Source organism: Salvelinus sp. IW2-2015, linkage group LG25, assembly GCF_002910315.2.
Source record: "Salvelinus sp. IW2-2015 linkage group LG25, ASM291031v2, whole genome shotgun sequence".
NCBI lineage: Eukaryota > Metazoa > Chordata > Actinopteri > Salmoniformes > Salmonidae > Salvelinus > Salvelinus sp. IW2-2015.
This window is the reverse complement of record NC_036865.1, coordinates 9,404,966-9,423,957: the sequence shown is the minus strand read 5'-3', so window position 1 is coordinate 9,423,957 and position 18,992 is coordinate 9,404,966. Positions and strand designations below refer to the sequence as shown.

The 18,992-nt window shown below is 42.6% G+C and overlaps 1 protein-coding gene across 3 annotated transcripts in view; it reads left to right on the top strand.

Annotated features, from left to right (window-relative positions):
- Window positions 1-738: 738 nt before the first annotated feature.
- Window positions 739-18,992, top strand: part of tjap1 (tight junction associated protein 1 (peripheral)) — a 73,702-nt gene continuing 55,448 nt past the window's right edge. For all 3 annotated transcript variants that reach the window (XM_070434887.1, XM_023970539.1, XM_070434886.1), the window contains exon 1: window positions 739-1,091. The gene's annotated coding sequence lies outside the window, so the exon portion shown is untranslated. The remainder of the gene's footprint in view (window positions 1,092-18,992) is intronic.

Genomic DNA, 18,992 nt, shown 5'->3' with positions numbered 1-18,992 from the left:
TATTGTTTTGTCTTCCACTTGGGATCAATGGTGAAGATGCATAAAGATGGAGAAATTCAGATATGATGCCATCGTTTCAGCATTATCTACAGAGTTTTTAAACTACAGCGCGCGACATGGTTCAATGAACCAACAAATCAGCAAAAACTACTTTTTAGTTTTTTCTAATTGCTGCTGTCTTGGAACTAGAATTGGGATCAGGTATACMGTGCTAATGCCCATACAAAAAAGAGTAACCATGGGTGTGACAAAACATGTATTTTTTTACTGCTCTAATTAAGTTGGTAACCAGGTTATAATAGCATTAAGGCACCTCAGGGGTTTGTGGTATATGACCAATACACCACGGCTAAGGGCTGTTTCCAGGCACTCTGTGTTGTGCATGCTTAAGAACAGCCCTTAGCCATGGTATGTATATTGGCCATATCACATCCCCTCAGGCCMTATTGCTTAAATGGCCTATGTTGGGCAGTAGGCCTAATTTAATTGACATCATGAAGTAGATTATTGGGCACTTTGCTATAAACGTTTAACATTTAAACCTTTAACCCTTTAGCCTATTATTAAATTAATGTACTTCAATTGATATAAAAAATAGCACCTTCACTTATTATGTCTACCATGAAACTAGTGGCCTATGAAGTGCTGCAGCTAGCGCAAAGTTGGAAGAGCCCACCTGCCATCCCATTTCCAGAATATCATGAACGTCAGGACGCGCACTGCGTGGGGATTCCTAGGATTACCCAGCGTACCCCGCGGGTAAAGATGGCGATAGATGAAGAGGGTAGGAGATCAACTTTGGCCGTGAACAACCATAGCTGAATTTCGGTTTAATAGAGAATAAACCATTTGTTATCGTTTGTGTAAGTGCTTGATGGTTAGGCACTTATATAATTGTCATTCGTGAGTCTAGTCTACGCAACGTGATCGAATAATTACAGCGCATGAGCTTCCTTCCTTGCGACCAAACTGCAGACAGCGTCCGTCCTAAGAAGAGCGGATAAAGTTTATTACGGATCTGACTCAGCCCTCTGACACTGATTTTTWAAAATTTATTATTTGGGGTAACTATAACAGCAGACATTAAACAGGTAAGATTTAAGTTTAGCTGTCTATATTTATAATAATCTAAACAAGCTAACGTTTGTAGATGTGTTATTTTTGAACAMAATTCGATACAATACCTTTTGAAGTGGGCCACAGAACCGATTTCGATGGGGATGTACTTTCGTTATCGCGTGACCGGTTAATCATGACAACAAATCGATGGCTTATTTTTATTAATTTTAGCTAAATTGTTAACATAGATATCGGAGATATTTTGCATTTGTTTTAACTGGCTAAGTCATTTGCATCGACTGTGAATCATTGAGTCGGACATTGCCGCAGGCTATGTCGTGTGAGTAAGTATCGACAGAGGTGCCCGTTTGTATTTAAAGCCTACTCAATGTTTTTATGATTTGATCTGACCGATAAATCCACCGTTGACTGATATTGATGGCACTGAGCTAGTGGTGGATTCATTACGTTTTGCATCAGAAAACGTTTACGGTGTAAGAAACCAAACGAAGGTAAACGGAACGAAATGGGGAGGGACCTACTTGAATTTGTCCAATAGAAACTCGTTTGCTTAGTAATGTAAACGATTGACGAAACGTTTTGCAACCGAATCTGCATAATGAGTATGCCAGTATGCTGTCAATGCATCACTATCTCGARTGCTAAAGTAATATGGCCTCAGATTTGCTAACTCTGATTCGTCCATATCGTTTGATCTAAGCACCTGTCATTTTTCACTTTCAAGAAAACCTCATGAAATTCGAGGTCGGGAGACAATTCCTTCTTTAAAAGTTGAAATCAAAACTTGATATGGGTAGTTGACTAGACGCCCATTTAAAAAAAAATCCATAATGGCAAAATTGTTATACAATACTAAAAGCTTTTTTATTTATTTTTATTTTTACTTGAATCATGAGTCAATTCATGCAGTGTATAATGTGTTTTCTTACAATGAACCAACCGTGACAAGTGTTCAATGGTGTGACTGTCCCAGGTAAGGTAGTGAAACTTTGAACTTAAGTCAATTTAATTTGTAACAGAAATGTATTTCAAGAAAGAATAGTCCCCGCCCCAGTCTATTTATGATATTTCCAAATAGTTTTGATTGCTTTTAGGGCCAACATTTAATCAATGTCCACTTAGTGTGACACAATTCTGTGATTTAAACAATGAACCAGCATTTGGGCACCATTGTGCTGTGCAGGATTCTGCAATAAGGAAGTACAGACATGGCTTGAACACATTTGTAAGCTTTATATCAGAAATATTTCTCAAAATATTGCACTTCATTGCCATAAAAGGGGTCTGTTTCTTAGTCCTTTGATGTGATGCCTTTTGAATTTATATATGCAAATAATTTGTACAATTAAGGAAAAAAAGCAATGAAAACATGTTGTGGTGAAGTGTTAGGCTTACTGTTAACAATAAGGCCCAAAATGGACCAACAGTTTGAGATTTCCAATGGAGTGAGAGCTTTTTTCCCCCCTTACACAGAACCCAAACCGGCTGCGCGCGTGCGCCATCGTCCATACATTTATTTTGTTCACCTACACCAAACGCTATCACCAACACGCAGGTTAAAATATCAAAACAAACTCTGAACCAATGACATTAATTTGGGGACACATCGAAAAGCATTAAACATTTATGATAATTTAGCTATTTAGCTTGCACTTGCAAGCTAATTTGTCCTATTTAGCTAGCTTGCTTTTGCTAGCTAATTTGTCCTGGGATATAAACATTGAGTTGTTATTTTACCTGAAATGCACAAGGTCCTCTACTCCTGACAATTAATCCACAAATAAACCGGTCAACCGAATCGTTTCTAGTCATCTCTCCTCCTTCCAGGCTTTTTCATCTTTGAACTAACATGGTGATTGGCATCTAAACTGTCATAGTATTACTACACTGACCAGCAACACAGTTCGTCTTTCAATCACCCACGTGGGTATAACCAATGAGGAGATGGCACGTGGGTACCTGCTTCTATAAACCAATGAGGAGATGGGAGAGGCAGGACTTGCAGCGCGATCTGCATCAGAAATAGAAAGGACTTCTATTTTAGCCCTTGGCAACACGAGCAGTGTGGGAGCAATAATTGAATAACACAGATTTCTAKATTTATTTTGCAACGCGCACACGACATGAGCGGTGTGGTCAGACTGTTAGTGTGACATGAAGATGGTGTCACTCCAGGGGACTTAGCCTGTTAATAAACTTCTATAATGACATTTTTAAACTTATTGTTAATCAAATAACACTTATTTGCGTTAGACCTATTTATATTCTGTTGCAATTTCTATCATTTTAAGTGGTTCTGATTGAAATTTTATGTATTCATTCTCCCACGCCTGGATTCTCACTCAGCAGGTGAACATTGTTTCAGCATCCTCTGGGTCTGTCTCTGCCATCTGGGGAGGGTCTAGTTATTTTACCTGGCCGTAGTGATAGTGCAGACAGATATTGGGGTCTGGCTGTAGTACTTCCATTCCTGGTTCTCACTCTCTGTATTAGGACACACCGAGAGGATGGTCTATCAGTCCCACTCCTGACCAATTTGCATACGTGATGCATCCTGGGAGGGCCCTCATCAACTGTGCCTCTTTTAGAGACTGTTCCCTCATGCTCTACCTGGTTGATCCTGCCATATTCTTTTCACAAAAAAAGATGAATCCATGCAAGTCTAAGTGCACATGGTCGGTACAGGGAATCTGTGAATGGCTCATTAAATCAGTTATGGTTCCATTGATCGCTCCAATGTTACTTGTAACTGTGGCAGTTCTAGTGCTAAGACGTGCCAACAAGTGCTGACCTTCGGGGACATGGGCAATTATCAGACCCAAAACCCATACGGGTTGCTATCGGGTTCCCCACCTGCTTTTGGTAATCCTTCGCAGCACTGGCGTCTCATTCGAATTTCTGCCTTATCAACTTTTGATGGTAGTTTCTGTGCCTACCATGGTGACCAGGGTTAACGGGGAATCAGGGTTCGATTCCGGAGAGGCTGCCTAAAACGGCTACCACATCCAAGGAAGGCAGTAGGCATGCAAATTATTCACTCCCGACTCGGGGAGATAGTGACGAAAAATAACAATACAGGACTCTTTCAAGTCCCTGTAATTGGAATGAGTACACTTCAAATCGTATTACTGATGTGTGTTAGTGTTCCCCCATGGCCATATCTCCATGTTACAGCGCCTGTTTACAGAAGACAAGATGCGACCACCTGTGCTAATTAGCTATCTCGCATGCTCCGAACACCTGTCTGAGTCTGTAATACCAACATGTTTTAAGCAGACCACCATAGTACCTGTGCCCAAGATCACTAAGGTAACCTGCCTAAATGACTACCGACCTGTAGCACTCACGTCTGGAGCCATGAAGTGCTTTGAAAGGCTGGTCATGGCTCACATCAACACCATTTTCCCAGAAACCCGAGACCCACTCCAATTTGTATACCGCCCTAACAGATCCACAGATGATGCAATCTCTATTGCACTCCACACTGCCCTTTCCCACCTGGACAAAAGGAACACCTACGTGAGAGTGCTAATTATTGACTACAGCTCAGCGTTCAATACCATAGTGCCCTCAAAGCTCATCAATAAGCTAAGGACCCTGGGACTAAACACCTCCCTCTGCAACTGGATCCTGGACTTCCTGACGGGCAGCTCCCAGGTGGTAAGGGTAGGTAACAACACATCTGCCACGCTGATCCTCAACACAGGGGCCCCTCAGAGGTGCGTACTCAGTCCCCTCCTGTACTCCCTGTTCACTCATGACTGCACGGCCAGGCACGACTCCAACACCATCATTAAATTTGCCGATGACACAACAGTGGAAGGCCTGATCAACGATGAGACAGCCTATAGGGAGGAGGTCAGAGACCTGGCCGTGTGGTGCCAGGACAACAACCTCTCCCTCGACGTGCTCAAGACAAAGGAGATGATTGCGGACTACAGGAAAAAGAGGACCAAGCACGTCCCCATTCTCATTGACGGGGCTACAGTGGAGCAGGTTGAGAGCTTCAAGTTCCTTGGTGTCCACATCACTAACAAACTAATATGGTCCAAGCACACCAAGACAGTTGTGAAAAGGGCACGACAAAACCTATCCCCCTCAGGAGACTGAAAAGATTTGGCATGGGTCCTCAGATCCTCAAAATGTTCTACAGCTGCACCATCGAGAGCATCCTGACTGGTTGCATCACTACCTGGTATGGCAACTGCTCGGCCTCCAACCGCAAGGCACTACAGAGGGTAGTGCGAACGGCCTAGTACATCACTGGGGCCAGGCTTCCTGTCATCCAGGACCTCTATACTAGGTGGTGTCAGAGGAAGGCCCTCTTTAATTACTTGTTACTTTTATCTCTTATTCTTGTCTGTATTTTTTTTAAACTGTATTGTTGGTCGGGGGCTCGTAAGTAAGCAATTCACTGTAAGGTCTACTACACCTGTTGTATTCGGCGCATGTGACTAATAGAATTTGATTTGAACTCAAAGGGTAGCAGAAGTGTCGTTTAATCGGATGGAGACACCCATGGCTGTATGAATCTGTGCAAAACTGCTACAGTAAGTGTATATTTTTTATTTGAAGGATTCTTTCTCGCTGATGAAAGATGAGGGCCGTGTATTTCGAAAGCTGTATCGCAAGCGCTGATTATTGTTTCTAAACGTTACATCACAGCGTTGGGATTGTAGTTCACATGAGGTAGTCGTGGGCAAAGCTAATGGCTGAAAACTATAGGGAGACTGCAGAATGCCACCTAGAGTTTGAAAGCTATATCCAACGTAGCCTGGTAATTAATTAGGCTTCACTGTAGCCCCAGTTTTTCACTCTGTGTTCTTATGTCAACTTGAAATGAACTTTTTAAGTGCTTTTTGTATTTTTCCTTTATAAAATATGTGGGTGGTACATTTATTCCATCATGCTTGTCTCTGTAGGGAGAGCAGTAGTCTAGCTCTAGCAGWKGTCTAGTGGTGCTTTTCCATTGAGACTTACCCACACACCAGTGGGCTGCCAGTGTTTTATGAGAAGACTACTAGTGGTCAATGTATTTGTTGGCCAATCATTCATCAGAAATATAGTGTACTGAAACTTCCACGCAGTCAAATGTGTTCCCTGCTTCTGGTTTTGTAGCCATACTGTCTTTTGTCCTTCTTGTGTTTCTTGACTTGTGGTACAAATGTGTCTTTTGTAYAGAACTTTACTTGAATTGTGGTCGAACCAGAATGCCATTGTCTGTATTGCAAAACATCTCGGGTCATAATGAGTTACATTTCCCTGGAATTGATGCTTGGGAAAAGGCAAACCCAGCCTCCCCCACTACACTGAMAACATTTAGTTTACTGACGCTGTTATAACATGGACGGGATGCACACTAGATGTTTTCACGGCTCCACCTGTACCCGAGACCGATCCAGAATTCTAAATAATATCACGGGCCTGGGTTGGATCTGATATGATTGTCTCGGATATGTGTACATTTTAACTGACTTGTCCGGAAAGGGCCTGTACAGACCCGAACGCTGCTGTAGAGAGAGAAATTGCATAATTTATGCTGCTGCTCTTGCTTTTCACGAGAGTGTAGCTTGTTGTTGGCCCATCGTGAGTCATCAAAGCGGCAATAGGCTACTGTCAGAGCCTTGCTCTGTGTGTGGCAGAAAATAGATACTTCGTCAATGTAAAATTGAATTAAAATGACGAAACTAAAAGAACCAACAGGTAGGGTGCAACTTAATATTATGAAGAGTTATTTGTCGGATTAGAAAGCGCTTGCACTGCAGCCTCAGTCTAGCTAGCTAACATTAGATAGCTTAACTAGCAGTTAAGACTGGTACTACAATCATATTTGATGATAAATAACCTAGCTATGGCAGCTATTAATCTACAGTAACGTGTGTCTTGGTTGGTTACTGTCTCTTGCTGCCTCCTCCCTGTGTCACTCGCTCAAAGTACGGCCCCTCCCCGCCTGCTAGAGCGGCACTTCTCTCCCTCCTCGGGCTTTATCAGTTCTGGTTAATAATGTAGCTTAAATTACTTTTCTGCTGCTTCCCTCACTGGATCTGACCAGGTCTATATGTCCTCGGGTCTGTTCGGAACAGGTCTCTACGTTTAAAAAAATAAATGTATGTGTTTCCGGTCTGGGTGGGAAAGCCCCAGGTCAAATTTTTGGGACCCGTGAAGACCTATAATGCACACTCCATGTGGTGTGCTGACAGATGTAGCTGAGTGTGTGATTTCAGCTGGATAACTAGGCTAAGGCAATCCGCATTTTATTAAAGGGATAGTTCACACAAATTACAAAATTATTCACTGGTTTAATTACCCTATGTCCCTGGCACTGTTTCCAAATGCAAATGTTTTAGCGTGTGTGGCACATCCCATTCATCATGGTACTGATATTAGCATTTTTTGTGCATCTTGTCCAAATCATCRGAAAGTATCTCAAATTGATTCTGAATCTGTCATTTATAGATGATTTAAACATGATATACGAAAAATGCTAATATCGGTACCATGACTTGAATGGGATTTGTGCCACAAATGCTCAAAAGTAAGCATTTGGAGACGGTGCCAGGGAAACTAAACTAAAGCAMGGATTCCTGTCATACCAATATGTAATTTTGTAATTTGAGTAAAATATCCCCTTAAATGTTTAATGAGATTTCATTTTTTGAGAAGTACGAGCAGAGAGAAGWAAAAAAAGTGGACCTTGTTAAAATATTACAGCAAACTTGTATGTCCTAACTGCAGTGTGGACAGCACTCTTCTGTTGTTCTATGTGTCTGCTCCGGGCAGGAGGGGCACCTCTACACTGGTTCAGCAGCCTAAAGAGCTAGGCTGTTCTGCTCTGCTCGTTGTCTCCCCTGAGAGGGAGCCTCTGCCACCAGTCCCAGAAAGTTCTCCTCACTCTGGGGCCCACGTGGTAGGCACACACTCATGAGGTTTGTGGGTGTAGTGGTGGAATGATGAGCTTGGCTTGGTAGTTTAGAGACCGATAAATCCAGCTTTGAGAGAAAGGAGTTTAAAAAAAAAAAATCTAATCAGAATGAGTGTGGTTTGGTAATATAGAGCTCTCTTTGGGTTTTGTCAATTAGGAAAGAGACGTTAGGATTTGTGGCAAGATTACACTTTTGAGTATTGGCTGCTGATGGATCAGAGTGAGATTGAATAGAGCTGATGTTGGAGCTTGTAAAATAAAATGGTTCACCAATATGTGGAAATTAAATCTTTGTTGCACCTGTGTTTTAATAAGGAGAGCTGTGCCGGAAGCCTGTGCTCTTCACCATGATGCCACCTCTCCTTTTTTTTTTTATTATTGAAGAAAATTTGTTGCAAAAAAAACAAGTCTGTGGGGGCTGGCTTTGCAATAAACCTGACACTCACCGTCATGGGTTGGACCTGGTAATAAAACTTGACTGATTTGTAGCTGAGATATTAATCATCCTCTGGGCGGAAGCGGAATGTCTGGGGCAGTGGATTTGAGCTGAATCCGAGCCAGCCCGGCTACTGCGTGACTGTTCATTATCCCTGCTGCTGAGTATCCAGAAAGCTGCTGCTAGCGCTTGGAAGTGACGTGAACACAGGACAGTCCCTACCATTTACCAGGGAGCTCAGCAGACAATTGTTGATCTGTGTGTGTGGAGGGGGAAGAGCCAGGGGGCTGGTGAAAGGGAGGATGCTCTCTGAAACCCGTAGCCGTGGGGCGCGAGCTGTCCTTCAGTGCCCCCGTTTTGGTGGAATGCACTTCAGAAAGCAGCACCATGCGATTCTTATGCAAATTTACCCTTCAGCCACATGCTCCCATTGCCATCCTGTCAGGACTCTCTTTCTGTTTGTTTAGTTGGCCGTTTCCAATTATCTGTGACCCGCCACATACTTTCCGGTTGGTCTCAAACKGAGGTGGATATAAACAACCTGCACTATAGTGTTTGTTTGCCGGCAGTTCAAGACAAATCGTCTCTCTAAATGATTGAATCTGCAACCGAACTCCACCAAAGCTTATTTTATACAGTCTATACGCTAGATGTTTGGCCATCTCTTACTTAAKCAGCAATTATTTTTTTTCACCATGCTCTTTATTATTTTATCTGTTAGCTCCCTCCCTACCTCATTCACATCTTAAATGCTTCTCAGGGATTATTGGAAGTTAATGAAGTTACTTGTTTCCTCATTATAACCTGTTCAGATGTCTAAGTGGAAGGTCATTGCTTCAGAGAAGAGGCGGTGGACTCCATCTCTCTTAGAAAGTAATCCAACCTAATTAGTATCATTGAACATAYGTACATTCAGAGTGTTAATTAAATGTTTTGAAAAGGGGATGAATGACACTGTGACAGTGAATTGATTAGGGTACATTTGAGGCATTATTGAAACCAATCATCATGACYTGTCAGGTGCATGCTTGGTAGGTCACACCAAACAATTCAGTTGAACATTGGCTACCACTGAGCTTTTAATAAGCATATGCCTATATATATATATGTTTTGGACAGTTTTATAACTCCGTTAACTCAAAGTAAAACAATTGAGGCCATAGTCTTTTTAGTCGATTTCTCCTCACTAGTGTTGCCAATGGCTACATTTACTGGTAAGAATAACTGATCTAGGCTATACACCCATCCCTCAAGACGACATTAAACAGTTTGAAAAGTAACCTTGGGAGAAGTTGCACAGTCCCTTTTATGTCCTCCAACACAAACACCTTCTTTCTCTCTTAATCTGATGGATCCCGGTATATCCAGTTTTCAAATTGAATCATTTATCTAGGCGTTTTGCACATTTTGTGAGTATTTAAAATGAATTGTCGCCCGTGACAGCCTGCTGCGGTATTTTTACAATGGCATACAACCACAGCCAATCAAAACGCCTCTCCCCTCCCTCCATACCCACTCCATCAAACCTTCCTTCCCTAACTTATTCCTGTTGCTTACCTTCCCTTGTTAGACCTGGCTTGCTGTGTCTCAGTCAGAGGCTGGGAAACCGTACTCCTCAGCACAAAGTCTTGAAGGCCTTAGCTAGCTAGGCTAAAGACATCGGGTGCATCSTATCCGAAGAGTTCGGAACAGTTTGTGCATATATTTTGTTCATATTGGTCTTCGCCAAGGGTTTTTCGGCTGTTCGTGCGCACACATTTTTTTATTTTCTTGTGGCAAACCCCTTCGACAGTGATTGGTCAACAGTAGGGAGTGTTTGTCATTCAATGGGAGGTGACTCGTTTTCATGCGAATTACGTCAATTAATTACAGATTTCTTGTCTTAGTTAGAATGGATCTAAGGGTATACTGGCTACAGCGTCTCGAGGGGCAAAACAGTATTATTGCCGCTTTTTTCTCTGCTAGGAGCAAACCGAACCTAACAGCCTACCTCTCTGTGCCTGCCTCCCACTGCTACCAGCTCTGCTGGCTGGGGCTTAACTCCCTGCATCCTGGGATTCTCCAGGTGTGACTGCCTGTGTGGCCAGCTGCTACTGGCGGCAACACCGGGATGAGGAGCGTAGCTTCACTTCTGACTGGCCTGGCTCATTAGGCTATAGGCCTCTCATTCTGGCTGCCACTAGAACTACTTCTTTGCCTACATCCTCCACTGCTTATCATTCACCCCTTATCATAGCAACTTTCCCTTCCACTACAGCCTATCTTTATTCAGGAAGAAGAAATACTGTCGAACTCCTTAATTTTAATGGCATTCTTTTTTTTGACGGTAACCTTTTGCATTAGGGATTCTCACGTGTAATTTGGTCAGATGCATATTTTCTAGTGGATCTGATTAGGGGTTCTCGTGTAATTTGGTCAGATGCTTATTTTCTAGTGGATCTGGCGCTGTCCTTTTTTTAGTTGAGGATCATCTGCAGTCACACTCGTCATGACAGTCCTCCGAGCTCATGCCAGGACATTCTTGACTCCTTTCCCAGGCGCTCTCACTCTCGCCCAGTCTCTTCCTCTTTTCACTCGTTTTCACCACCTCCTCCCACGCTGTCGTACTTGCGTCAGCGCCAGTGGCTGTCCTTGCCTGTGATTTCCCAGCAAACCCTTTGGACACACTGTTCCAGATATGGTGAACAGGGCCCTACTATTGTGCCGTGTTTTTGGCATCACGGTCTGGTAGTGTTCTAACCTCTGACATCCAGACAAACAAGTGGTCACAGTTTTTATTTTTCAAGCTCTTCTCTGAAGGTTGAGTCTTTCTGCCATTTATTCATTCATACACTGTATACACTCATTACACATCCCTGTGTGGAATGTGTCCTGTGAATGAGTTAGATACTGATGAAAAATGTAATCCTGGTCTGAGCCTGGCTCTATTACTACCTATAAGCGACTCATAAAATAAATGATGAAGCAAAACCCATATAACCAGTCGTGCTTTGGCTGAACGATCAAAAAAAACTAAAAAAAACGACCGTTGCTTGGTTTGGAAAGAAGTGTTACTGAACAATGGCCAAAGCACGCAGCATATATGCATTTCTAATGTCACTGTTTTGTCTCTTCTACTGTTTGAAGATTTCRGTAGCGCTCCCAAGGTTGCGCCAGGCTCGAGTGATTCCAGTGATTTGCGCTGATTGCACATTATCGGAACCCCTGCATGCCCAGTGAATCACTAGGGCTGAAACAGCCACATCAGCATTGTACTGACCTCTGGATCCATTGCATTAAAGCAGAGGTCAGTCCTTCTAAAAGAAACTTAAAGTGATTACCGTTTTCTCTCACTAGTGTATAGCAATGGTACACTGATGTACAGACACACACGCACACACACACTCTCTCTCTTCAGGGAATGTCCCTGTTTCCATAGTGAATATACTTCCTCTCCTGTTTCATTCAGTCGCCTACAGCAGTTGTTGGCCTTACAGAGAGAGAATGAGAATTGACACTCCCTAGGGACAGTGCAGTCTTTTCCTGAGTCCATCTCTTCCTCTACTACAGCCCTGAATCCTGCCAGGCACTGTGTTCTCCGGTAGTATTATTCAGACAAGCAGGACATACATCCTCACAGTTGCTACCACTAATATGGCTGAATCATTTATAGCTCAATATTTTATGAATATGATTGGCCAGGTCCACCTTTTTGTTTTCCCTGCTACACACGTGGTTTTAACGATTTCCAGCTCCCTGGAGTGTGTGGGAGCACTTTGTGTGTGCAAACTGGTCTTTTATTATGTATAGAGGGAGAGCTGGCCAACATGAACTTTTAATGAAAGACTCCGCATGTGTTTGTTTTTTTGTTGAGCCTGCCTCGTAATGAAAAAGAATACCGCAATTAGAGGATGTTATTTTTATCGGCCTTTTTAGGCCAGTTGGCAGCTATTACCCTTTATGATTTAACCAGAATGTTATACTGTTCAGTGTTTACTCCCTTGCTTTTTATCGCCTAGTTACGTACGCGTGTGTGACTTGTTTTGTTGAAACGGTGCCTTGTGACAGGCAAAGCATGGGGTTTGACTCCGGGTTAGAAAAATAAAAAGGAAAATCAACTGCAAAGCAATAAAAGCAACAGCCTTAGTGCTTTGCTCTGYATTAGAAGTGTCCGTGTCCAATTTTCTTGGTGGCCTCCAAGTGGTTTTCAGACCCCTACTTCCTATATGAAGTGGCGGTAAAGCCATTATGCCTCCTGGGGGTTTGCCTATGATATTGGACTACTAATAAAAGGAGCTCGGTCTTGTACTGCACAGACGYCTTTGTATGGGGAGGCTGGACTGGCATGTCTCAACAGAGCCGCACTCCGATGGCACCATGGGATAGTTTCAGCTAGAGGGAGCGCGTCCGAGTGAGAAACTGCCAGTAGCTGTCTTTTTGTCTGCTCTTCCAGTCTTTTGTCCCCTGCAGTGGCTGTGAATTAGTCCTGTCTCCTGACTGATTCCAGGACAGAGGTTGGTAGTGTCTCTTGGATTGTGGAATAATGTTGGAAGTTTATTTGGAAGAGCAGAGCTTCTATGCCGTTCGAGATCATCCACTAACTTCCTTGGTTCGTCTCCTCCTAAGATGCACCAGAGGCACAGATAAATCCCAGAAATCCCAGGTCTTGTCAAAACGTATGAAAACCCATTTGAATCAGCGTTGAATGGTACAGTTTGCTTTTATTTTGATTCAGAGGTGGATAAAAAGGATTGCCGGAGGAAAAACATTTGCATGCACATTCCATTCCCTGATGATAATATTAATAACCTTATGAAAGAGCTGTTTATAGGCCTACATACCCAAATATCCAAACAAACATGTGGGTTTGCACCAGCAGGGGTTTGGCAGGCACAGCAAGCTGTCTGACAATGTTATATTTTAGTGTGTATTTTGTACTCTACAGTGTGTCAAAATAAACAATGCCTATTCTGGTCTCCGCCCCCAGTATTCATGCCCCTACAATCTTTTTCCCTGAATCTGTTCTATTCCATTATCCCACATGCCCAAAAGGCAGTCTACGCCTAATCATTTTGTCAGATTATTCCCCCATTTTACATGAACATTTTAGTCATCAAGCAGACACTCTTAACCCTAATTGCTCCTGTAAGTCGCTCTGGATAAGTGCCTTGCTCAAGGGCACATGGACAGGTTTTTCACCTAGTCGGTGCTGGGATTCGAACTAGGGCTTGGCGATATGGCCTAAAAATCATATCACGTTATCTATTWAAAAAAAWATATATATAAACAAATTGCCTTTGCATTATTAAAAGGTCAATAGACTGCATTTGAAACAGTTGGGACAAATCGAATAAATGCAGGACTTGTAAAATTATACTTAGGTTAAATATAAGCCTTCATCCATAAGACCCACTAATAATTGTATTGTTTTATCAAAATAGTTTAACCTGCTTTGTTTTTGTTGCAATAATCACTGGCTTTGAAGTTTATGAAAATGCCATTTTTGTTAAATGTAACCAGAACCATGCACATCCACTGATAATGACTAACATTAACACAACTCCTAAACAATCTCTCAAGCACTTGGGGCTCCCAAGTGGCGCAGCGGTCTAAGGCACTGCATCTCAGTGCAAGAGATGACACTACAGTACCTGGTTCAAATCCAGGCGGTATCACAACCGGCCGTTATTGGGAGTCCCATAGGGCGGCGCACAATTGGCCCAGCGTCGTCCGGTTTTGGCCGGGGTAGGACGTAAATAAGAAGTTGTTCTTAACTGATTTGCCTAGTTAAATAAAGGTTACACATAGTGAGTAGCTAATCTCTATATACTGAACAAAAATATAAACGCAACATGCAATAATTTCAAAGATTTTATTCAGTTACGGTTCATATAAGGAAATCAGAAATATTTAAATCAATTCATTAGACCCTAATCTATGGATTTCACTTGACTGGGAATACAGATATGCATCTGTTGGTCACATACACCTTAAAAAGATGGTGGCATGGATCAGAAACCCAGTCAGTAGATCTCCATTTGCCTCATGCAGTGTGACACATCTCCTCATAGAGTTGATCTGGCTGTTGATTGTGGAATGTTGTCCCACTCCTCTTCAATGGCTTTGCGAAGTTGCTGGATATTGGRGGGAACTGGAACACACTGTCGTACAAGTGATGGCGGCGGATAAATGGCACGACAACAGGGCTCAGGACCTCGTCACGGTATCTCTGTGCATTTGAAATTGTCATCAATAAAATACAATTGTTCGTTGTCCGTAGCTAATGCCTGCCCATACCACTGCCACCATGGGGTACTCTGTTCACAACGTTAACGTCAGCAAACCGCCATACACGTGGTCTGCGGTTGTGAGGCTGGTTGGACGTACTGCCAAATTCTATGAAATGACGTTGGAGGCGGTTTATGGTAGAGAAATTAACATTCAGCATGCAAATTGCATGATCCCTCAACTTGAGACATCTGTGGAATTGTTATAGTGTGGCAAAACTGAGTGGCCTTTTATTGTCCCCCAGCACAAGGTGCACCTGTGTAATGATCATGCTTTTAAATCKGCTTCTTGATATGCCACACCTGTCAGGTGGATTGGTTATCTTGGCAAAGGAGAAATGCTCACTAATAGGGATGTAAACAAATGTGTTCACAAAATCTCAGGGAAATAAGCTTTTTGTGCGTATGGAACATTTCTGGAGTCTTTTATTTAACCAACACTTTACATGTTGCGTTTTTATGTTTTTGCTCAGTGTATTAAGTCTAGKCAATTTGGATCTATTTGCTTGCTGACAAGTTAGTACAGCTGTTATGAATACACCCTCCTGTCTGTCTCCAACTGTTTGAACAACAGCCTGTTCACTTTGTTTAGATGTTGAAATCAAGTGACCTACCTGGATAAGATGCATATTTCTCAGAACGAGTTGCCAATTCTTTATATAGATGTATTTTTATGATCATTGCACATTTATTAAACACCGACTAGACAGCTAGCATGTAAGTATGGCAAAAATACTGCTAGCGCAATGCCGCATGTGACAAACTGAGCATTCATTTTCCACAAATGTTTTCATTGATACCCCCGTCTTAGTAAGGTCTGCTCTGCTCTAAGTTTTGGGAGTTGAGACATAAAAAGGGTATCGTTACAAAGGTTAGGTTCTCTATTACGGTCAAATAATGTTTCGGTGTCCATATGACCGATGTTGGACCAAACTGCAAATAGTGAGTTGGAACGGCTTGTCAGAGAGGAAGACGATTTTTCGTTGATGTGAGGGGCAGGGGGAGAGGCTTGGTGTCTTTGCGAGTTGGAAGACCAAAAAGACAAACACTCATTAAAAACGATACAGGCATTTGGAACATTGCGCTAAAACATTATTTCGATATATCACCCAGCCCTAATTCGAACCAGCGAGCTTTCGGTTACTGGCCCAACGCTCTTAACCGCTAGGCTACCTGCTCCCATTCCCCATCATGTTCTCACTTGTCCCATTTAGTATGTGTAGTTTTGTGTTTGGACCTGGTTGGTAGGCCTATTTGAATATGGCAGGGGTGTGGTCTGCCGTTGATTTCTTCCTCTAAGGAAATTAGGTGATTCATCTGGCTCTCTCATGCACTGAGCCATAGCCTAAACGTTAGACTGACTTATGTTTCTCCTCCTTTTGATTCCATCCTTCTTTGAAGCTTTTCAACCAGTCTTTCAGCTCATCGGTTTCTCTTATCGTGTCTCACTTTCTCTCATTCTTCTTCTCTGTTCTCTAACTTGATCTTTTTAGCCGCTTTTCATCTGAATCCAAATGTCTCGTTTCCAAAGTATGAGTGTCTCTTTTAGACTCCATCACAAGCTGTTGTAACATCTGTTGAACGTCTTGAGGAAAAATACCCTCCTTGCTCAGAGCAGACACTGACATTTCTCCTGTTCCRACTAATGATTTAAGGAGAAGATGAGAAATGGCGACAGAACTCAACATACTGTAGGCCTAGCCTAATTGGGCTGAAGGCAGTGTGTGGGTGTGCTGTGTATGGTGTGTAGTTAAAAAGGTACTGGGTCTACTTGTGTGTGTGCCTCCATGCTTTTTCCAGATAATTGGCATGAGCCGGTGCAGGTAGGCAGTGTGTGTGTGTGTGTTCATGTGCGTACGTGTTTGCTCATTCAGTGTTGGGTAATGAAAGAGAAACACGAGGTCACACCTGGATGAGAGCCACAATCTGTCCTCCGAGGGCTTTGGGTAACATTGCTCAGCTAAGCAGGTGGATCGGCTTCCCTCCACTGCCTTTCTGAGAGGTAATACAGCCGCCTCGTCTTCTCCCCCACTGCATTCCAGCAGCAGGGCTCCTCTGGGCTGGTTGCTGCTGCTGTAATATCCCTATAAATGTGTACTCTTCCATGCCATAATGATTTTTGTGTGTTTTTTCCCCCCCCTCTCTTCACAGACCACCACATTCACCAGGCTCTGATAGCCTTTGTTTATTGTTTAATTTGGAACTTTTACTGTTAAAGTGATATCCCAAGTATCAATACAGTAAAGTACACGCATACTAAAGGGTAAAAAACAATTTGAGTAAAGAAGTTTTTGTTGTTGACACAACTGCAAACTACAAGGAGTCGGGCGTTCAAGGAGTTGGTCTGAATGGAATCTGTGATGTCATTGGGCTCCCAGCTTGCTTGATGAACAACAGAGGAAAGGCCCACCTCCTTACTTGTGCCATGTCATGACTTACCTGGACCACTTATTGAGATGTGCCTTTTGWTAAGTAAATCAGGTGTTAAAAGATATGAAAAGGATACCTAAGCGTTTAGTTCCAATTCATATGATACTGCGATTTGTTGAGCATGTGCTGGATAGAGTGGTAATGTTGATACTGTGTTACTCTGTCCTATTCTGCTCAGGGATTGTATCCACAGTGTGGAAATGAATGCACATTGCTGATTCCTTTTGATAAAAAAAAAAAAAAGCTGAATTACAATACACTGTCTGCTACAAGTGATTGTGAACAGTATTTTCAAAACTCCTAGGTCAGTGGTGAATAAATAGTGTGTGTGTGTAAATGTGTGCAAGTTAAAAGWCCAATGGCAGATTCTCCCTGACATTTCTAATATTTTTGTGTCTGGTGACAGGCAGACTAAGTTAGTGAAATGTACACCACTGTGCGTGCCCGTCAAGCTCTGAGGGGTTATTTGGCTGGCATAGAGAATGAGATGGAGTGACAGCCATGGTATTAGGCTATACTCAAATGCCCTTTTGAAAAAAAACATGTATATTTATTTTTTAGTTCTCCATTCTTTTATATCATGGTGTCACTGTGTTAGTACTCACAGGTAATGACAAGGATGGAGGTTTTATTCATTATTGACTGACATTTGTGCTTCATATTTATTTCAATGACGGGGCACTTCGTTCGGGTGGGTGATGGATTGCACACCAGGCTGGCGTCTCAGACGTTTCTTTTTCTCCTTCCTGCAGTCTTATCCTCTCTCAACCTAGGTTATGCGGTTAGCAGTTTACTGACACAGGACATAGTTTACTGAAAGGCTGCCAGTCTAAGAGAATTTCATTCGAAGGTCAAAGATGGAGAATAACTAAATCAGAATAGTAGACCGTAACCAACTGATGTGCCAAGAAGTTTGTATGTGTTTTAACAGCTTTTTCTGTTTGCCTGTGCTGCCCATGACCAATTAGAATGTTCTGTCTTTGCCCAAAGGGGATAGGGGTGCAGAGGAGAGATGAACAGAGGGTGTTACTGATTTTAATTAGGACTGCTCTCTCTTTTATTAGCTGTCACAAACTTGAGAGCTGAATTACCATTCATGCGCTTAAGCACTGCTTGTGCAAATTGCCCTGTGTGACCGAGTGTCACTTGTTTGTGAGGCTGCAGTGCAGTATCCATATTTTCATACCGTCATACCGTTTCTGTACCATACCGGGGTATAGAGTATTACCAGAAGTGCACACAAGGGGCGCTATTTTGTTATCCAAGCTGTGCCATTATAACCCCTTTTTAGACTGTCCATTTGTGGAGCACTGGAGATTGAGCACAATATTGGGATGGAAATGGCAGTCTGGTAATCTCCGGATCTAGTTTGGGAGGAGAAAAAAGTACATTTAGTCAGTAGTGACGTCCGCCTTCAGGTTCCGTCTCAGACTCCATTGACCTTTAATGGAAGGATTGTGAATAATTTAGCTGTCTCTGATTCAGAAGTTATATGTGATAAATGTTAATCCCAAGGTGAAGTGCTGCTGATCATTTGTGTCTGAGCTTACTGGGCTCTACAGGTGTGTTCCACGTTCTCATTAAAAATAATGAGGAATGGAAGCAGCGGCGGCGGCAGCAGACCAAAGCAGAGGGAGCCGCAGGATTCATAGGCAGCCAGACCTATGCCGGACACATCAAATACTGGCTTTATTGTTTAACGTTGGTGTTTTTTCAAAACATGATCGTTTTGAAGAGATTGGATTTCAGACACTTTCAAAATGACTGAGTTTCAATCTTTCAGAAAGAATGAAACGTACTAAGCATTAGGTTGTCCAAGAGGGGATGAATCACCTGGCCTTTGTGGCCAACCTGCATT